Source organism: Rhinolophus ferrumequinum, chromosome 4 (assembly GCF_004115265.2).
Source record: "Rhinolophus ferrumequinum isolate MPI-CBG mRhiFer1 chromosome 4, mRhiFer1_v1.p, whole genome shotgun sequence".
Lineage (NCBI taxonomy): Eukaryota > Metazoa > Chordata > Mammalia > Chiroptera > Rhinolophidae > Rhinolophus > Rhinolophus ferrumequinum.
The window spans coordinates 20,398,383-20,418,975 of record NC_046287.1 but is presented as its reverse complement, the minus strand read 5'-3'; positions in this window follow the sequence as shown (position 1 = coordinate 20,418,975).

Below are 20,593 nucleotides of genomic sequence, written 5' to 3'. Positions count from 1 at the left end.
ATACACTTTAATGATGTCAGTAATTTATTAAAAGTAATTATCATGGCACAATTTCATGATTATACTTTTACCAGAAGGACAAAATGCTAGTTCAATGTTAGTTACCTTCACATGATTATGTATCAAAACCAATTAAATTAGAGCTGTCATTTTTCTACATTTCCTTTAAAATTAAATACTACGTTTTCTTCCAAAAGTGTGTCAGCAGCGTTATAGGTAACATGTTACAATTTATCCACTAAAAAATATCTCATATTATTATTTAAACCAATAACTCAGTCTTATATCACTTCCTAATGGTAAAGTTTCTTTGTTATTGTTTTTAAAAACAATGAAAATTTAGTAATCATATTTGGCTATCTGGTAAGAGTGTACTGTATGAAATTTATTTATATAAACCTGTTTTGGAGACCAATTTTGTGGACAAACATCTTGAAGAAACTCTGATATCATTTTTAAGTGAATAATACCTCTGCCTCTTCAATTTGTGGCAACTTACTGGAAAAATTAACTGAGCCAAATAGTAAAATATAAATACAGCAAGACTAATGTACTTACCAAGATCCTAGTAAATTTCACCTTGTTCATACCACTAAATAAAGGATTTACTATTGGAAACAGTGAGTGACCAGTTTACTCAATATCTTGAAAAGAAAAAAAAATGTGTTTTGCTTCTGGGAATATCATTTAGGTCATTTAGTCAGTTCAAGAGAACAAGATGTAACACTGAAAAAAGAGGAAATTGCTGTTGTTTCCAAGAAGATAAATAAATGAAAATTTACAAATATATATGGATCAAAACATTCCAATTCTTATAAGTAGTGATACACTACTAAAGTTGAACAAAATATCGGAAGGCCCAAAATGTCATTTTTAGACTTTTTAAATGGGCTACTTTTCTCATCTATTTTCAGAAAGAAATCAGATAAACCACAGAGCTCAACTTGATCTTTCCTAAACACTCTTTGTTAAAACTCTACAGCCTCAATTGATTCTTCATGGAGTAGAGACTTTTTGATGGAGAAATCAGAAGTTACTCAGAATAGAGACCAATGTCATTTTCTAACAGATTTTTTAAGTCTTTTGAGAAATTTGTGTCCATCAATGGATGAACAATCACTCATACCATTAAAATATGTTTAAATTTTAATACTAAACATTAATAGATTAAATAATTTTCAAATAACATATTTAATGAGCAGTACTCGAGAGAGAGTCAAGGTACAAAAATTAATAATGCACATAGAGTGGTGAAACATCCATAGGTGGCGATAAGATTAATATAATATGAGAGATTTTTTACATTTTCTGGAGTGAAAACAACATGTTTCTTTAAACAGTATACAATCTCAGAAAAAAGAACATACTCTGTATGGATATTTAGGTAAACTATTTCTGATTTGGCACCCTTAGAAACACCATATTATTTTCAAACATCTAAGTCTATATGATATATAAACTGTTCTATGTCACATTATCGCCTAAAATCTATTTTCACATATTTTAACCCCTTTAGTGCCATCAGACTATTTGCTAACAATAATTGGCATGTGAGGTGAGCACATCATTTGTATTTTATTACAGAAACAAACAAAATGATTCATCTTTTTCCTAGTCAGTTTTTTTTAATTTCTATGTGAACATGGAAAACTATAAAAAGGATTAATTTCATATTTTAGTAGTGTATTCATACTTGTTGAGATTTTTTTATATTGGCTTTATAGTTACCATATTACTATAGCAAATTATAAAACATCACCCTCTTGAAAACTAACCTTATTTTTGCCTTATAAAGTTGTACTATGTGAGATGAGGTCAGAAGTATTTTTCAACTTTAGCTCTTTCTTAAAATTTACTCATTAACAGTCAGTTTTGTTTAGAAATATTTACATCTTCTTTCGAAGAACACTATTATGTTAGAAAAAAGAAACCCGTGAATTTATTTCTTAACAACTTTACCAAATGAAGGAATAGAAAAAGAAAGTTATTACCACAGCAAAAGAACATCAACAATTCTCCACATTTACACATGACACAGTTATGCTTTATCAGGAATTAGTTTCAGAACACAAACGCTACGAATTATTAGTGTTAATTAAGAGTTGAAGGCAAGTGATGGAGTATTTCACAGGTTCAAGGTGCATTCAAATTTACACAAAATCCAAAGTAAGTAAAGTCATAACAAGCTTAGAATATAACAAATGATTGAAAAACCAAACTAACACATGTCTGATGTCAGAGACATTTATTTTCATCAATTTTCAAATGAATTCAAATCTTCAAACAATGAAAACTTTAAGCACAGAGAACTTTACAGACAAAATCTATTAAAAAATAAAGCCAAATTTACACAAATCGTTTTAGAATATAGAGGAACTGGGAATGTGCCCCAACTCATTTTATGATACCATGACACCATCATCTTCTTAATATTGAAACATAAAAATTATTGAAAAGTACAAATATTCATCATAAATATAGATGAGAAAATCCTCATATACATAAAAAAATAAATTTATGAATGATATAATATAGCATGTCCAAGTTATGTTTATTCTTGGAATGTAGTAATGATTAACTCATCAAAATTAATCAATTGGTCATTACAGTAACAGAAAAATAAGCACTATTATATGATTATCTGAATAGATATAAAATCACATGACAAAATTGAGCACATGTTTGTTGTTAAAAAACTCAGTAAGTTAGAAATAAATAGAAAGCATCTAAAAAAATAACATTATTAATCCTGAAGGATTTAGTGCTTTCCTCCTAAATGCCTCAAACAAAGCCAGCAAATACTCTCTCAACATTTCTATTCAAATATTTATTGGAAACCACATTGTCACAATAAAGGGCAAGAAAAATAAGTTTAAAAAAATAAAGATTGAAGTGAAAGAAATATAACTGCCCCTATTCGGAGACAGAATTGTTTATGTATCCTAATATATAAAATCCTAAGTGTTCTAAAAAAACAACTAAAACTTTAAATGAATCCTGCTAGTTTGTGGAATATAAAGTCAATATATAAGAATCAATTTAATTTGTATAATTTGGAGCAAAATATAAAAAGATAACTTAAAAATAAGTATATAGTCATGCTAAAACCATACATATTTTAGAAAAAATTAGGCTGTAGATGGATAAGTTCTCTACATTAAAAATCTATGGAATATCGCTAGAGGATTTAAAGAGACCTCAAAAAAAAGGAGAGCTATATCATATTCATGGATAGGAGGCTCAATATGTATAAAATGTCACTTTTTCTAAATTGATGTATAATTTAACCTGAGTCTCAATCCAATATTTTTTTTTGTTATTATTTTTATTGATTTAATAGCAAATGACAATCAGATCCTAAAATCAACCTGAAAATGTTAAGGACCTACTGTATATACACAAATCTTGAAGAAAAACAAACGCGAATGACTTGACTTTAAGTAAAACTAAACAAGGATAACTAAATAAAAATAATAAAGTTAATGAACAGAACATAGAAACCAGAAATTGACTCAGACATTGATTTTCTAGAATTGCATCCAAGCAATTCAATAAATAAGGGCAAATATTTTTATTTTTTTTTAACAAATGGTGCTACAAAAACTGAATATACAGATGGAGGAAAAATCCAACTTCAATCATTCCACATACAAAATTATTTTATTAACTTTAAAACCTTGGGGTAAGCAAAGTATTCTTAGACCAGCCATAGGGAAAAAATAATAAAAAGAAAACAATTAGACTTCACTGAAATCAAATAATTCTGCTCATTAAAAATACTTTTAAGAAAATAAATAGAAAAACCACAAACTGGGGAAAACATTTTAAAAATGGAAAAAAGTTTTAGCAACCTGTTAGAAAATTATATATAGGAAGGTCAAGAACAGGCAAAACAAATATATTGAGGGAAAAAAAAACTACTGCGTCAGGAGGAAGAACAAAGGTGGTTCACTAAGAAGAGGCATGAAAGAACTTTTAGAATGAGGTAATTGTTCTGTATCTTGGCATGGGTATAAAATACAACACTCTCTGCATATCCTGATTCTAATCATAAGGAAATATCTGATAACCAACTGAGGCACATTCTACAAAGTCACTGGCCTATTGTCTTCAAAATTGTCCATAAAGACAAAGACTGAGTGTACGTTCCAGGTTTAAGGAGCCTAAGGAAACAGTGGAATTCAATACTATGAATGTGTCTTCTTGGATTGATTTTAGGAGCAGGGTAAGATAACTATTAAAGATGTTACTGGACCAACTGGTAAAATTTGAATATGGGCAGGAATATATCATTTAAATTCCATGTGCATGAATTTTCTCATTTACAAGTAAAGCAACAAAGATATGCAGTTCACTGTATTTTTATGAAAATGTAAGATACTTCATACAAAAATGTATTTAACATTAGAACAAATTATTTAATAAATATTAATCAACAATTAATTACTATATGAAATGTCATCATTCACCTGTATAAATATAAAAGTTATATCATCTCTTGATATTAATATGTACAAATAGATAGTATATATCACTAGATTCCATGTTATATGCTATAACCACTTGCAAAAAATAAACATTAATTGCTAAAGCAAATTATTTAAGCTTTTGACATAATGTGTGACCTTTGAACCTAACATACAATCATTAAACATTTTATCTTGATTTTCCTTCTGCCTTTTTGGGCTATCTTCTCTTTTGAATAGTTCAATCTGTGTACCATTGGCAAACACAGAATTTTTCAAAAAGCAAGCAGCTTTGCAGATGTTTCTCAGGTATATAACATTTGAGCTGCTGTCTTGGGAACTAGGCCATTTTTATATAATAAATTGCCACATATACTTTAAATGTCAAGACATGCTCTCAAGATTATGCAGGCTTTTCATGAAGTCCAACTTAGAACACTGTCACATTTTTAATTCTACACATACTGATTTATAAACAATCACAGTAGATTTTCTTGACACTTTATTTTCTTACTTTTAAACTTGATCTAGCATTTCTGGTTAAGCACATTTTCTAATGTCTTCCAGAGATGCTAACAGTTCTAAACTTTAATTTAAAAAAATCACAGTCACTATACATATTTGCAAAGGCCATTTAACATAAAATATTAAAATTGTGTCATGACATTGAATATGATAAGCACATTTATATATGTATAGATCTACATGCATATATAATGAAATCTGCAAATGTCATAAAATTTCAGCAGATTAAGAAAGTTACATTGAATGATTCATAAATCAGTGATGATAATATATGTAGTTAAAACATAATAAGGATCTTTGGAGTAAGTCACATACATATGCAAATTCCGAAAGTACTTGTGAATGGAAATTGCTATGATAGAGTCATTTATGTCAAAGGAACTAAATGGAGCTGGCAGGTCATGAAGAAGTTTGCCTTATGCTCATCCCATCCATGAACTTTTGAACTTTTGAACCAGCCATGAAAGCACATCCTAACCTTTACTTCCTCCTTACCATGGCAACCAAACCATCTGCATCTGTACTCTTCACCTTGAAAGAAGATAATCTGTTTCACCAGCCAGCATCCTTCCTTTGCATAGAGGACCAAATTGAGGTTTGAACTCTAGGACTTCCATGCTTGCATAGAAGCATATCTTGGCTGTTTTCTTCAGTCTCACGATATGGAGGTGACCAGTCCTTTTTAAACTGGTCATCACACCATGTTAGACAACCAATAAGAAGAGTTTATTTTGTTACAACTTGTTATTTTTACATTAATAAGCTCTGGCATTTTTGGTCTTCCTTGGAGCACAATTTGAGTAGCTTCCTGAAACTGTGCTTCCTAGATTGTAATCATTTGCTGAAACAAGTGATTTTTATTCTTTACTACAAACTAAACCTTTTTGGAACAAATTACATATGTATGTAAATTATAAAAACACTTACAAAATAAATGTAATATTTAAAATTTTGTAGTATGTAGTATTTCCCATAATTGTGACAAAGAATAGTAAACTATAATTCCTGGTTTTAAACTACTTTCTGCATATTAAAGATTTAGGATTTGGTTTTATAATAGACTTTTATAATGTATATTTCAATTTCATTGTTTTAGCTTTAGAACCATAGTGTTTATTTATTTTGGTAATGAATATAACTATACAACACAAAAATCTATTAAGGTTTTGTGAGATTAAAATGACACATGGAACATGCTTTGAAATAATTCCTAGCATAGTTCTACAACTAATTTTTAATGATTAATTTATCATCTGATTATGACTTTTTCTACTTTCACTTATTCAAATTAAAAAAATCAAACAAAAGATTGAATGCTAATTCTGAAGCTATACACTGAACACTGTATAGCGTTGCACTATATAAGGTAATATAAGTGCATGTAAGCAAGAAAGGTAAAACAAAAAGAAAAGGATGGAACGTAAATTAAGAATCACCAATAATAATGCTAGTGTACATAATGGACTGCATGGAATTCCTCTATTTTTACTTTCAGTCCAGGAAGCAAACACAGTGATCAGTAAAGTGAGCTATAATCGCCCATCAGATAAATACAAACTAAATGCTTGGCAAAGAGTTGACTCTTCTTAGGATTTAAGTCAGATGTATTCATTCTTATCCTGAAGACATTTAAAAAAGGACTTTGTGATTCTCCAAAGAGGTCAAACTTCTATCCAGTGAAAGCACTTTTAAAAGGATCTGTTTGCTGTCTTGCTCCTGGACCCTTTTCTCTCTTTCTGCCTGTCAGAGAGATCTTTATAAGATGTAAATGAAATCCTTCCCTCCCTACACCCTCTGATGGTATTTTAGTGCACATGGAATGGTCTGAGCTCCAGTTGTAACTGGATTCCTCAAGGTCCTATATGAACTGGTCTTTGCTTAAGACTCAGATATCATATTATAGCTCACAACGTCTCTGCTTTTTTCACCAAGCCTCTGAAATACTGCCCTTCTTTCTGATTTTCAAATAATCCCAACTCAGTATAGGTTAATGTTGTTCTAATTGCTCCCCCTTCTTTATGGAAGGCTTCCCCTCTAGATCTTCACATGCATGGTTAATTCAGTGCCCAAACATTATCTCCCCTGAGAGAACTTCCTCACTGATCCTGTTCAAAGTGATCCCTTCCTGTAACCCATACCCTCTATTATAATACCGCATTTTTATTATTTTCACAGAACTTACAAGTATATGTGATAATGATTAGTGTGTGTGTGTGTGTGTGTATGCAAACTTTTTTTTATTTTTTATTTTTTTACCTATTTGTTATTTATCTCCATGCTTAGCTATTATGTCATTACTATCATCCAGCACAAAAATAGTATCTGGCTCAGAGCAGCCATTGAATAATGATTTTTGAATAATTCAAAGAATAAGGAACTAATGATTTATAAGCTGTACAGTACACAGCTTTCTGATTTCCTGGATAGTACAAGAGCAGAAATTAAACTATCTGAAAGAGTAGTTTTTGATCCTCAAAATTAGAGGATTCTACATTCAGGGTCGAGGGTTGGGATGTTGAAGGATCAATATTTGTGGTTTGGTGGTCCTCACATCCTTCAAACTGAGCAAACTTTTAATAGTCTGTTTTATCCCGAGTTTCTGTGTAAGTTTTCCTGGGAGAATAATGGTTTTGCTTGTTGAAACAACAAAAACAAACAAAACAATGCAATAGTGTTTAAAAACCAGTGATCTACAGGAATGAGTGCAATGTTCAAAACCTTAAGGCAAGCCTCCATCAATTCATTTTTTCTTTCAACTGAAACTTAATAGTGATTTGGCAATATTGGACTCAAGATTAGTTTCCTGACAAATTCTGGTAGGAAAGCTATTTTATGTAACCACTCAAGTGTAGAGCAGTATGCTTTAACAGTAAAACCACTCACATTTTTATAAAAATTGTAGATCTATACAAGAACACAACTGAACATAAGGTCACCACATCTCTGTTGGAAAACAAGCCGAGGAAGTAGAGGCTAGTAGGGTCAATTTCTGCTTTCATGGATAAATTAAAATTGAAGGCCCAGTTTTCTCTCCCACAAGATGATATTAGTTAATATTTTTGCCTCCAGGCCATCAGACAATAGATAATCTTTGAGAATTATAATTTCATTCAGTCCTCATAATAATCTGTGAGGGAGACACTACGGTACAATTATTTCCAATTTACAGATAATCTATGTAGTGTGAACATAAAGGCATTGTTCTTTGTTATGAGTTAGTCTAAATTTTTAAAAGCAGTTTTAACCAAGATAAATGAAGGATGAGGAAATTGCTTTGTAATCATTAACTACAAACCTATTAAAAGTTGGACGAGTATTTTCTCCAAAAAATATCTTTGACTCTAATGCAGATAAATTAGATCTTATATATGAGAATTGTTAATAAGAAAATTCAGTTAATCCAACTCCTATAATTAAAGGGTTTACACATGCTCAAACACTCTCTCTCTCTCTCTCTCTCTCTCTCTCTCTCTCTCCTGTACACACACACACACACACACACACACACACACACACACACACGTGGAATTGTTTTTCAGGACAACTTGCATAGACTTGGTTTCCAGGCAGTCTGTTATTTCAAATAACTAATAAACAATTTACAAAGGATCATCATAATCATAAATTATATATGAAAATATTAATCAAGAGATAATCGTATAGAACTTTACTAAAGGAGGACATGATTCCAAAACAATCAATATCTGGAAAACTATAATGCACATGTGGCTGTTGAGTGATGTCTTTATGATATCAGTCATAAAAACAAAGGTTAGAAAAAGGTCAGTCTGAAATCTATTCATGACCAATCTGTTTTGTTAAATACTGGTTTGAGAAACACAGGCTTGCACTGAGACCCTAGAATATATTTTTGGATAAAATCAGAATGGATTAATAGATATGTAATTTTAGATGACTTATATGAATTCATGTCAGGACTCCCTGTAATGACTAGCAGGGAAAAGAAGGAGGAGAGAGACACAGGCTAGAATGGGACTAATTGATTATTTATTTAGCAATGTCTAATCATTTATTTAGCAATATGCAATAGTAAAAGACAATTAATAGAATATGCTAATGACGGAAAGTAAAGGTGGTTAAGACTAAACTGTATACATTGATACCAATGTCATGTCAATCCCAACATATGTTTACTATTGATCAAAATTCACTTGGCTAAATACACAAATAACATCAGTAAGGAGTATCCAAAAACAGTAATAAGCTCTATAGGACAGTAACTATTACAGTAGATGTCAAAAGCTCACCAAACTGGGGAAGAAGAACAGCACTGAAAAAGTCATAAATCAAAACCTTGCCAAGTCTGTAGCTGAGAGAAACTCAGGCGTCTCCCACACCACTGCTTGCTAGTTCCCAAGAATGTTGTTGTTGTCTTTGTTGTTGTTAGAAGTCAAGGCATCTTCTGATGCTATAAGCTGCAAGTTGTATATAAGTTTTCAAGGTGTTAAGAATCTGAAGAATGTTGCTGTTGTTGTTATTGTTGGAAGTTAGGATGTCTTCTGATGTTGTAAGCTGCAAGCTGCATACAAGTTTTCTAGATTCTAACAAGTTCTCAAGAAGGCTAACCATGGGGAACAACACTGGAGAGGCTGAGAACCAGCCAGATCTCACCAGGTTCGCGGCTAGAAGTCAGGACAGGATATCCCCTGGTGTTGTAAGCTGCATGTTGCTGGAAGTCTTCAAAATGGTAGAATGATGAGAAATCACCAAATGACAAATGACCAACTGATGAAATAATAGTTAATAACACTGCCAATGGAGGTCTGTCTTATATATTTTCTCAGATGTACCTTAGAGCCAAGTTTCTTGTTCCTGCCTCCCTCTCTGGGAATGGCCAGTTCCTGGAGGGTCCGGTGGTTACTGATATGACTGTTGTCCATCCAGCCAAAGGGCCAGTTCATCTGGATAAGAAATATCTACTGTTCTTTCTTGAGACCATCAGCCCAAGTTCTTCCAAAGCCTGCAATGTACCTGTCACGTCGTCTTGATATAACTTAGCTACTTTTTTAACTTCATCTGCTGTTGTGGGCAAACCAGACAGTACAAAGAGGGAATTCTCTCAACCCCTGATCAAGAATTTCTTTAACCTTAAGCTAATCATCACCTCATTACACAGACAGAAAAACATACATCATCTCATATCTCCCCTACTAGAGAGAATGAGACCTAACAGAAAACCTCATCTCATGTCTCCCCTCCTCTGGAGAATGAGACCAAAGGAGGACGGAAAAGCAACCTCTTCCTATGTCTCCCCTGCTCAGGAGAATGAGACCCAGAAAGCAACCTCATCCCGTATCTCCCCTGCTCGAGAGAATGAGACCAAAGGGGAATTTACTCAACCCCTGATCACAGTACAGAAATCACCTCACATACAGAAAGAGAGAAAAGCTAAGAGACAAAAGCTCACATCAACCAATGAAGGCAAATTTTCTTCAATGTCTTCCCTACACTCCCCCAAATTCTACTTATTCCAAGGTATTTCCATACTAGAGACAAAGTGGGCTACAGCAGAATGGGAGTCTCAGTCCGATGCCAGAAGATCTCTTACGGCTGCAGGAGATGAAATGAGACCAAGAAAGACTAGATCAGAAATTATAGCTACTGCAGTTTTAAGTTGCAGTTGCTAACACATCCAGCAGCAACTAGGTGGCCAACAGATAGTCCTGAAGAGTAAGAGGGCCAGCTGCTCCCACCTTGCCAAGTCCTCTGCTTAACCACCCCATCACAACATAACATAAGCCAAATCTCTTATCCAATATAGTCAGATATCATAATGGAATGTATCTAGGGAGGAAGAGTGAAAGACTAAGAATTCCCAGGGATGACAATTTTTATTCTCTTTTCATAGAGATTTATTTTAAATGACCAATTCACTATGTTTTAAACCAGATGGGACCAAACTTAAATCTTTTTCTTCTAACAAATATCTGGAGGCTTAGAAAAAAAAGACAAGATCAGTTTAGACAAAAATAAAGAAGTCACAGTTTCCTTTCGTAAATAAATTTTGTAATTGATCTCTATACTGTTTTAGTATACGTGCTGCCAAAGCGAGCACAATCTCTATACTGTTTTATATTTAAATTGTTATAAACTCTTACTTTACATAGTTTTATCTTGTGAGTTCAATATCAACCAAGCTTAATTGTAAAATTAATTCTAAAATACACACTTTGATATTGGTATTGTGTCAAGCATTAATGGAATTTTCAATTGATTGTTGGGCCAGAGCCACAACAACATATAAACAACAAAATTAGCCTATACAGAGAACTTTCTAATGAGTTCCCATTTTTTCATAACAAGTATATAGGAAAGACTACTTTTAACACATTTTTCTAATTTGATGATATTTTACTTATCCTCCAATTTCCAACATGAAAGTCACCTACCATAACAATTTTATGTTAGGTACAAAACAATGTTAAAAAAACAAAATTCCATTATGCTAAATGAAATAAATGAGATGGAGAAAGACAAATACCAGATGATCTCACTTATATGTGGAATCTAAAGCATAAAATAAATGAACTAACTAATCAGAAACAGTCTCAGAGATATAGAGAAAAAACTGAAGGTTGCCAGATTGGGGGGTGGAGATGAAGGAGAAGGTGAGGAGATTAGAAAGCACAATCAGTAACCACACAATAGCCACGGGGATAGGAAAGTCAGTTTGGGGAATGTAATCAATAATGTTGTAAAGATTCTGTAGGGTATCCGATGGACACTTGTCTTATTAGGGAGACCACCTCAGGGATGAGGTAGATGCCTGATCACTGCACTGTACACCTGAAGCTGAAGCTGAAAAATAATGAATGTCAACTATAATTTAATATATGTGTGTATATATATATATATATATATGTATGTATATATACATATATATATATGTATGTATAGTCACGGGATAGGGAGTACAGCATAGGGAATAGAGTCAATGGAATTGTAACAGCTGTATAAGATATCGAGGGGTAGTAGACTGGGGGAGGGGGTTATCACTTTGTGAGGGGTATAAATGTCTAGCTATTACATTGTTTTGTACACCTGAAACATAATAATAATAACAATAAAGATAATGATAATAAAAATAACAAAAAACAAAATTCAACTCAGTAAATTTGAAGTTCTATTTGGTTTATTAAGTGATTAATGAATGGAACAGTATCCCACTTACCAACCACAAGGGCACTCTGAGGTGTTGTACAAAATGGAAAGTTTTTATAGGAAGGATAGGGCAGGGGAGCTATTAACAAAAGAAAAGTAGAGGGTTATTCTTAGAGCAAGACATCATCTTTAGCAGGTACAGATTACCTTACTGGTCCTGACCAGAAAATTCCAGACTGGTTGATTAAGATTATATTTCTATGGCAGGCTAGAACACAAATTATGTTAGGTAGTAAATCTAGGTTTGGTATTATGGGCTTTAGCACATGTGATGCCATTTTGGGCCTGTGGTTTTCTGTTTAACAACATTCTAAATGTAGATTAAAAATGTAAAGATATCTATTTCTATCTATCTATACACACACACACACACACACACATATACACATATAACACCTTTGAATATATATATACATATACATGTGTGTGTATATATATGTGTGTGTGTGTGTGTGTGTGTGTATATATATATATATATTCAAAGGCGTTATATGTCACTGATTATGTGGCTACAAAGATATGCAAATAAAAATAATGTACTAAATGTTGGTATAGAGTCAAGTTCAAGATGCTTTAGAAGCAGAGTGGGAAGAGAAATAACATTGCTTTGTCTGCTTAGAGGTCCCACAAAAAGTAGGTGACTTTTGAGTTGTATTTTAAATAAGATTTTAATAGTCAAATAATGGTAGGAATCTTTTTTTTCAGACAATAAGAATAGCATGTGCAAAGGCAAAGTACCATGCAGAAGTGTGTATTTATAGAATACCAAATAATTTCAGTGTGGCCAATGCATAGGAGGCATGGTACTGAGTAACATGAGATACAATTGGAATAAGATCTGGTAATAAGACAGGTCCAATAGTCAAATGGCATCAAATAAGAAACTACAAATTACTTACACTAAACATGCAAGTAACATTCCCCTAGTAATCCAGCTGCCTGCCTTCTGATCTGCCTCCAAAGCATCTCCATTCTTTCACAAGTGTGGGCTTCCTAAATATATATACCTATTAATAACAGGTGCATTTACTCTGTATCTTAGTATTTTTATGTTACCAGTGTTAGGGTTCTTGGATTTCCCAAAAATAGGAATCAAGAGGAAACCCCAGAAAAATTTCCAGGCAAATTTTATGAAGTTTATGCTCGAGCACAGGAGAGGCAGCTCAGAAGAAAGGAAGGTCCTTGAAGTGTCTCGGGTTGGCTCTACCTGGCTGCTTTTATAAGCTGAGCACAAAGCAAGCTTGCATGAAAAGGCAGGCTTCCTTTACTGGCTATGTTGCCTGGTAACCAGGTTCGGGCCTGCGCTGTGGGGGCAAGATGGCGGACTGCTCATTATCCTTACCCTACGAAGGGCGTACAGTAGATAGACCTTGATCAACTGTGCATAGGGAACAGTGGTTTCCATATCTGCAAGGGAGTAAGTGAAAGAAGGGAGATAACAAACAGCTACTTCTGCACTTTAGTGTAGGGAATGAGGGGGTGGTGCATTCTTGTGGTCAGCTCATCCAGTGTTCCTCCTGGCCATACCTCATTTTTTTTCTTTTTTTAGCCCAGAGCCCAAGTTCCTAGCTCGCTTAGACATAAAACATTCCAAAAGTTAGCTGTCACCGAAGCGACATGTTAAGGCTGCTTTGGTACTAAGACACTTCACAAACTGACTAGGCCAGCTTCTTGTGTTAGCCTCCCAATTTTCTGTTTCCCAAACACTACACATTAGCATTAGGGAAATTTGCCATTCCTGTCCATTTTTCAACTCAGGCCACTAATTATCACTTCCTCTTTTGGACTCATCCCTGGTGCCTTTAGGCAGTGAGTCACACCCCTCTCTCAGTTCCCATGACAGAAGATAATTGGCCGCTAGTCAAGGACCTTATGGAGACCATTTCCATACTGAGACAGAAGCTAGATTAAGTAGCCACAGAGGTCACTTTCAACTCTATTACTTTTCTACAAGCTACTATGTTTGCACAAACCTTACCCACATTAAGCAATCAGTCCAATTACAGTTGAAGTTATTGGATTTAGGTTACTTGAATAAAAGAAAACTACATCTCCTTTAACTTATTAACTGCATTTTTATTGTGTCTTAGAACTTGTTATGTTTTTCAGAATGGTGGCTCTACAGTTTATATTAGATAGGTAGATAAATATTAGTATAGATATATTGGTATATTAGGTAAATATGTGATCTATATTATATAGTAGAGTATAGTGTATTAGTTTGCTAAGACTATTGTAACAAAGTACCACAGAGTGGGGGACTCAAAAACAGAAATTATTTGTCTCAGAGTTCAGGAGGCAAACAGTGAAAGATAAGTGTCAGCAGAGTCGGTTCCTTTCAAGGGCTCTGAGTGAAAATCTGTTTCACACTTCTTGTCATTTGTTGGAAATCTTTGGCATTATTTGCTGTAGGAGTATCACCAATCTCTATTTCATCTTCACATGGCACTCTGCTTGTGTGCCTATTTGGGTGCAAATTTCCGTGATTTGTTATTGTTGTTTTTGTTGTTGTTATTTTTTTATAAAGACACCAGTCATAGTGAATTTGGGGCCCATCTTATTCCAGTATGACCATTTGTTAACTAATTACATCTGCGTTGATCTTCTTTCTATCATATCAAGTTTCATTCTGCAGTACTAGGGTTTAGAATTTCAAGGTATGAAACGGGTACATAATTTACCCATAACATACAGATGTATTATCTACACTGCATTATCTATACCATTAGTATGTTACTATATTAGGTAGTGCAGTCTACACTTATAATGATACATAAATATAAAAATAGCAAATAGCATATATCTAACCACTAGTTAGTATATTTTTATATTAGGAAATATATTAGTATTTTTATAGTACTAGACAGATGATAGACAGCTAGATGGTCTATAAGAAACACATTTCACTGGCCTACTTGCCTATTCTAGGCAAAATCTATAAGCTGACTTATTTATTGGGGATGCCCTGAGAAACTAAAGCAATTTTATTCCTTCACAAATTTTCTTAATATATTCATTCTTTAAAGGAGAAAAGGCAAAATAGTATTAAGAATTGCAACGTAGTAATAGCATCTTATTCAGGGTATTTCAACAATTAATATAACATTGTTTTTCCAGGTAAAATTTCAATTGTATATGTGTTTTAAAGTTACAACTTTCAAAGTTGCAATTCTGTGATTAACTGAAAGAATGGCATGGCAGTTGGACATGCATACCTATGCATGTGGGCGTAGTTCCTTTCCTTCCCTAAACACATGTGAATTTGGAAATATTTGCCAAGTATTTAGACTTGTTCTCTCCTTTTATATTGGTAAAGTGATTAATTCTATAAGGGTAGTTTAAAATACAGGCTATATGAAGTTTAAGTGTTTGGTCTTGTATATAAATATGTATGTGAGTGACTCTGTGTGTGTGTGTGTGTGTGTGTGTGTGTGTGTGTGTGTATGCTTGCCATTTGCTAAAACATATTTTAATTAGATGTTCAAAAATAACTAGTTATATGGTATTTGGTGAAGTAAATTGTTCTATTTAAAACCGATGAAGTTGTACAAAGTCACAATATTTTTGTGAAACATCTCTCTGCTTTCTCTTTTTTTATTCATAGCCACCAGGACCTGTCTCCCTGGGCTCCCATCAGAGTTTGGAGAATATTTAAGTATCAGAATCCATGTTGTTTTTGGAATCACTGCTTTCATACAAAAGCAAACCCTTTATTAACTCAAGCAAGATTTTATTGACTAATTATGTCTTCATTAGAACAAATTCCTTTTCCTAAAGTTTTTCCAGTGATACAGACATGCATGCACAGACACACACACACACACACACCACAAACACACGTTAAAAGGAAAAATATTGTTTCTTTTCCTCTACTTTCAATACTTCTTATATCAAATGGGTAGGTTGTCCACATCAAGCAGTTCTTCAATTCTCTGGACAACAACTAGGTGTTCTACAATTAAATTTTATCTGACACTGTCTACCTAGATTGAACATCAGCTCCCTTAAATTAAGGACTTGGTCTCACAAGACTGCCCCCCCACCCCCCACCCCCCACCCCCACTTCTGATGTCTAAGTCCTAACCTCTCATGCTTGGGACCAACTGGCTATAAACTGAGGATTCCCATGATCCTCCTTGGATTCAATAATTAGCTAGAATGTCTCAGAGTAGTCAAGAAAACAATTCAATTAAAATTAACCATTTATTACAAAATATATAACTCAAACAGCCAAGTGGAAGAGATGCATAGGGCAAGGTGTGGAAAGGTGCATGGAGCTTCTATGCCCTCTCCTGATGTGCTACCCTCCTAGCACATGGATGTGTTCACCAACCCAGAATTTCTCTGAACTCTTTAAGTTAAGGTGTTTAACGGAGACTTCATTTTGTAGACAGGATTGATTAGATCATTGGCCATTGGTGATTAATTCAACCTCAAGCCCCCTTTTCCGGAGGCTGGGGGTGAAATCACAAGATTAGTTCCCCTGGCAACTAGCCACCCCCACATCCTCAGACGCATTCCAAAAATCACATCATTAACATAAACTCAGGTGTAGCTGAAAGGGGCTTTTTATGAATGGTAAGAGACCATCCTTTCACATTTATTACAACAGAACTGTTATGGGAGCTGGGAACAAAAAACAAATATCACAACAAAAGATGCTCCAATACCTCTTTGTACTTAGAAACCACACACGTGTATGTATGTATGTATGTATGTATGCATATATATGTACGTAGGTATGTGAATATGCATCATATATGTTTGTATATGACCATATATTTCTGGTAAGATAGCTCTAATTTTTGGTAAGAAACATATAGCTGTTTCTAAATTCCAGTATAGGCTCTATTTGCTATGTGATATTGAATGATTTCTATTCCGGATTCTGCTACTTACTAACTTTTCTTGGACTATATAATAGAGATAATAATATCTGTAAACATTAAACAATATAACAGCTATAAAGTAGTCAAACGCTACTAGACGTATAGTATGAACTCAATAAATCAGAGCTGTCATTATCATCATCCTTTTTTGGAAGAATACAAACCAAAATACTACGTAACAATACTTATCATTATGTGTTGGAATTCAAATTGATTATTTTATATATTTTTACTGTTATCTTTTCCAGGTCTTTACAATTAAAGAACATATTTTATATGTTTACAAAACCAGGAATGTCACTGACAATAAAGGTTACAATAAGTAATCATCAAACTAGCTGTGATGTTTAACTGGAAGGTGAGGATGGGACCATGCAGTATGACCGATATATAATAGAATGCTCCCTATTATAATGGTGACTGCACACAAAGTCACATGGGCAAAAATATGAATTTATGAGTTCAGGAATTTTATAGAGGGAGACACAAATATATTCTAACATAATTTCAAATGTAGACATTTCTGTAATTATAAAAGCATTTTAAAATTAAAATTTGCATATATATATGTATATGTATGTATATATATATATATATATATATATATATATATATATATATATATTGCAGTAGATGATGACTTAACAACAGTGGTGTGAATCTCTGGGCTTATTTATTCTTTCACAATATATCGATTTTTTTTTTAAATAACTAATTTTATTTCCAGATATTTACAATCTTTTTTGCATTTTCACGGGAGCTATTTCATTTCAAAGCTCTTTGAATATTACAAATCACTACAATACAAACAATTTAAATGTTTAGATTGAACCAAAACGTCTGAGCATGGGACCTGGGCATCTCTTGTTTTCAAACACTCTGACAAAGATTCTGATAATGTTTGACAATCACCATTCCTAGTTCAGATTTCTATAGTTCCTTTAATCCTGCTCTGCTTTCTTTAAAATCTGCTGTAAATTTTCCTAGCTTGAGTCAGTGGACAGCCTTTCATGTGATAATACTTCCCTTATATTCTGTAGTTTTTGTTTATGAGCTTATGTTCCGCAGTCATCATCTTCCACTATGTTTTTGTAGGGTGTTTCCATTGTCACTTTTTCCTGGTAAATTCAAAAACAGTGCTTACAACTGTTGATTTACCAGAGTTTTAAATGTCATTGTGATTTCAGATGCTGTCAGTCAAAATTTATTCCCGTTTTCTTTCTGTTAAAACTGACACTGAGTGAAGTTTAGGCATTCAATCTTTTAGTGGTTGATTCTCCTATATTTTAGCCTATATAGGGAAGTGTCTTCAGCTGAGGTTCCAAGATAGCAGAAACATATGTTCTAGTTCTTACTTATAGGCAGTGCACTATCTTCTTGGCTTCTTGTTTTATTGAAATCAACTTTAACTATGCATCGTGTGGGTTTTAAATTCTATCTCTAATATCTATATTTACTCAGCAATCCATAGGCCTTGTGAATGTAACTCCTGCTTATATTCTGGATAACCTTTTCTTAAAATTTTTTTCTCGTCACTTCAGGATTTCCAATTTATATTTTTGAACATGGCTATCTAGTACAAATTAAATATTTATTTGAAATAGGAAGGAGCATACTCCAGCATGTTTTTAATCAATAATCATGACTGGAAATTTTGAACACTGACTCTTTAAATATAATGGCATACTATTCTGAAACACTTTTGTTCAGATTTGAAAAAGAAATATGCTTATTTTATTCTTGAGAGTCATGTTTTTTCTGGGCACATAAACTAAAGTCCCAATGTTACTCTAAAAGTGACAAACTAAACTCTTAATAAAAATTGAAAATAAATTATTGTAGCACATAAAGTTATTTATTCACTGTATGCTAATATATGGCTGGAAATTTTAAAATATTACAATAATCTCTTGAAAAATGATCCAATTTTTATATAAAATCCAATGTCATTCACTTTTAAATGTGACTTATTAATGGCTTAATAAAGCAATCAAGAATTTATTAGGCTCTTAGGGCTCTTCTAGACTTAAATATTTTAGTTGATTTTTATAGTACAAACCAGACCCTCAGGTTGCTATAGTAATGGTAAAACCAACAACTATTACAGAAAACAATATTTTTCAGATAGGATAACATAAACCACTTAGCTTGCCCTCAGTGGTTATACTTCCCATTTCTCCAAGTTAGAAGTCAAATTCTAATTACCCTATCCTTTTTTAGTGAAATATTAGCATATTCTTAATAATTGTAAATTATGTATTGCATAAAGACTTTTTTTTTAATTTGCTATCAATCTTAAATTTAATTCCTATTTTCTTATGGCTAAAAAATTCTTTGTGTTTTAGACATTTGAATTCATAAAAATGTAGAACAATTTTATTAATTTGTTATGTGAATGCTTGTGTGTTTTATATACATTCTCTACAAAAGGTTTTTGATATTAGCCTTTCTCTCATAACTCTTCTTAGGTAATATGATTCCCTTTAATTCACAAATCATTTGTGCTGTTGCCCAGCCTTGCTTCTTTACCTTCTACATATAAATTCCTTAGAAATATATTGTTTTTCACCGAGAATACATCCTACTTCTTCCTTCAATATTTCTAATTTCTAATAATGGAAAGCAGACTTAGCCAGCAACGAAGAACTAACAGTTTTTAAAAGCAAGGTAACGTTTCAAAAGCTAAGTCTTAGCTTGAAAAGTTAAAACTTGGCAGACATGCTTTAGAAGTTCTGATATTCAATCAAATTTTAATAGTTTTAATTGCCTAATTATGCACTCCAGTGCAATAATAAAGTCTCTTAATATTTCATTTTCAACTACAGTAAAAAGTATTCCAGTCTGTGCAAGACAACCTTTTATTCCTTTGTTGAATTTAAGGTGAAGTTCTTTCGTATAATCTTACACTTTTGTAAACCAGCTCCATCTGTCATCTCACTTTCATCCTCTTCCACCTCCTCCCTTCTTACCCAAATGTTACTTGTTTATTCAAGGAACACCTTGTTTTCTTTCCTTTATCTTTTTGTCGTTGACAGCTCGGCCTTTTATTTCTATTTTTATACTCTTCAAGGAATGTCTCTCTATATCTATGTGTGACTGTGAGTTCTTTAAGGCAGGCAATAACTTTATTTCTGAATCGTATATGCCTCCCCATGCCTCTGAAAATTTTGCTCTCTACTCCTGATCTTGCCATTAACACCTCTCTTAATCTGTCGGTCTGTGCTGCACTGAATAGAGAGAAGAGAATCAATGCTTCCTTTCAGGCACTGACAGGAAGAGCGGCCTCGGGTACACTCCGCAGAACAAGCTACCAGGAGGTCAACAACAATACGAGGGTTTAAAGACAACTTCTAGGTACTGAATTTCTACTTAGGAAATTCTGGTATCCATTTGGTGTCTCCTTTATTAAACTGATCAATCTATGAGGAAGATACAATGAATATGAAACATTATTTTATTTATTTACAACTTCAAGAATTTATTCCTCACACTATCCTGAGTATACAAGAAGTTCTGGGGTTTCATGCACAG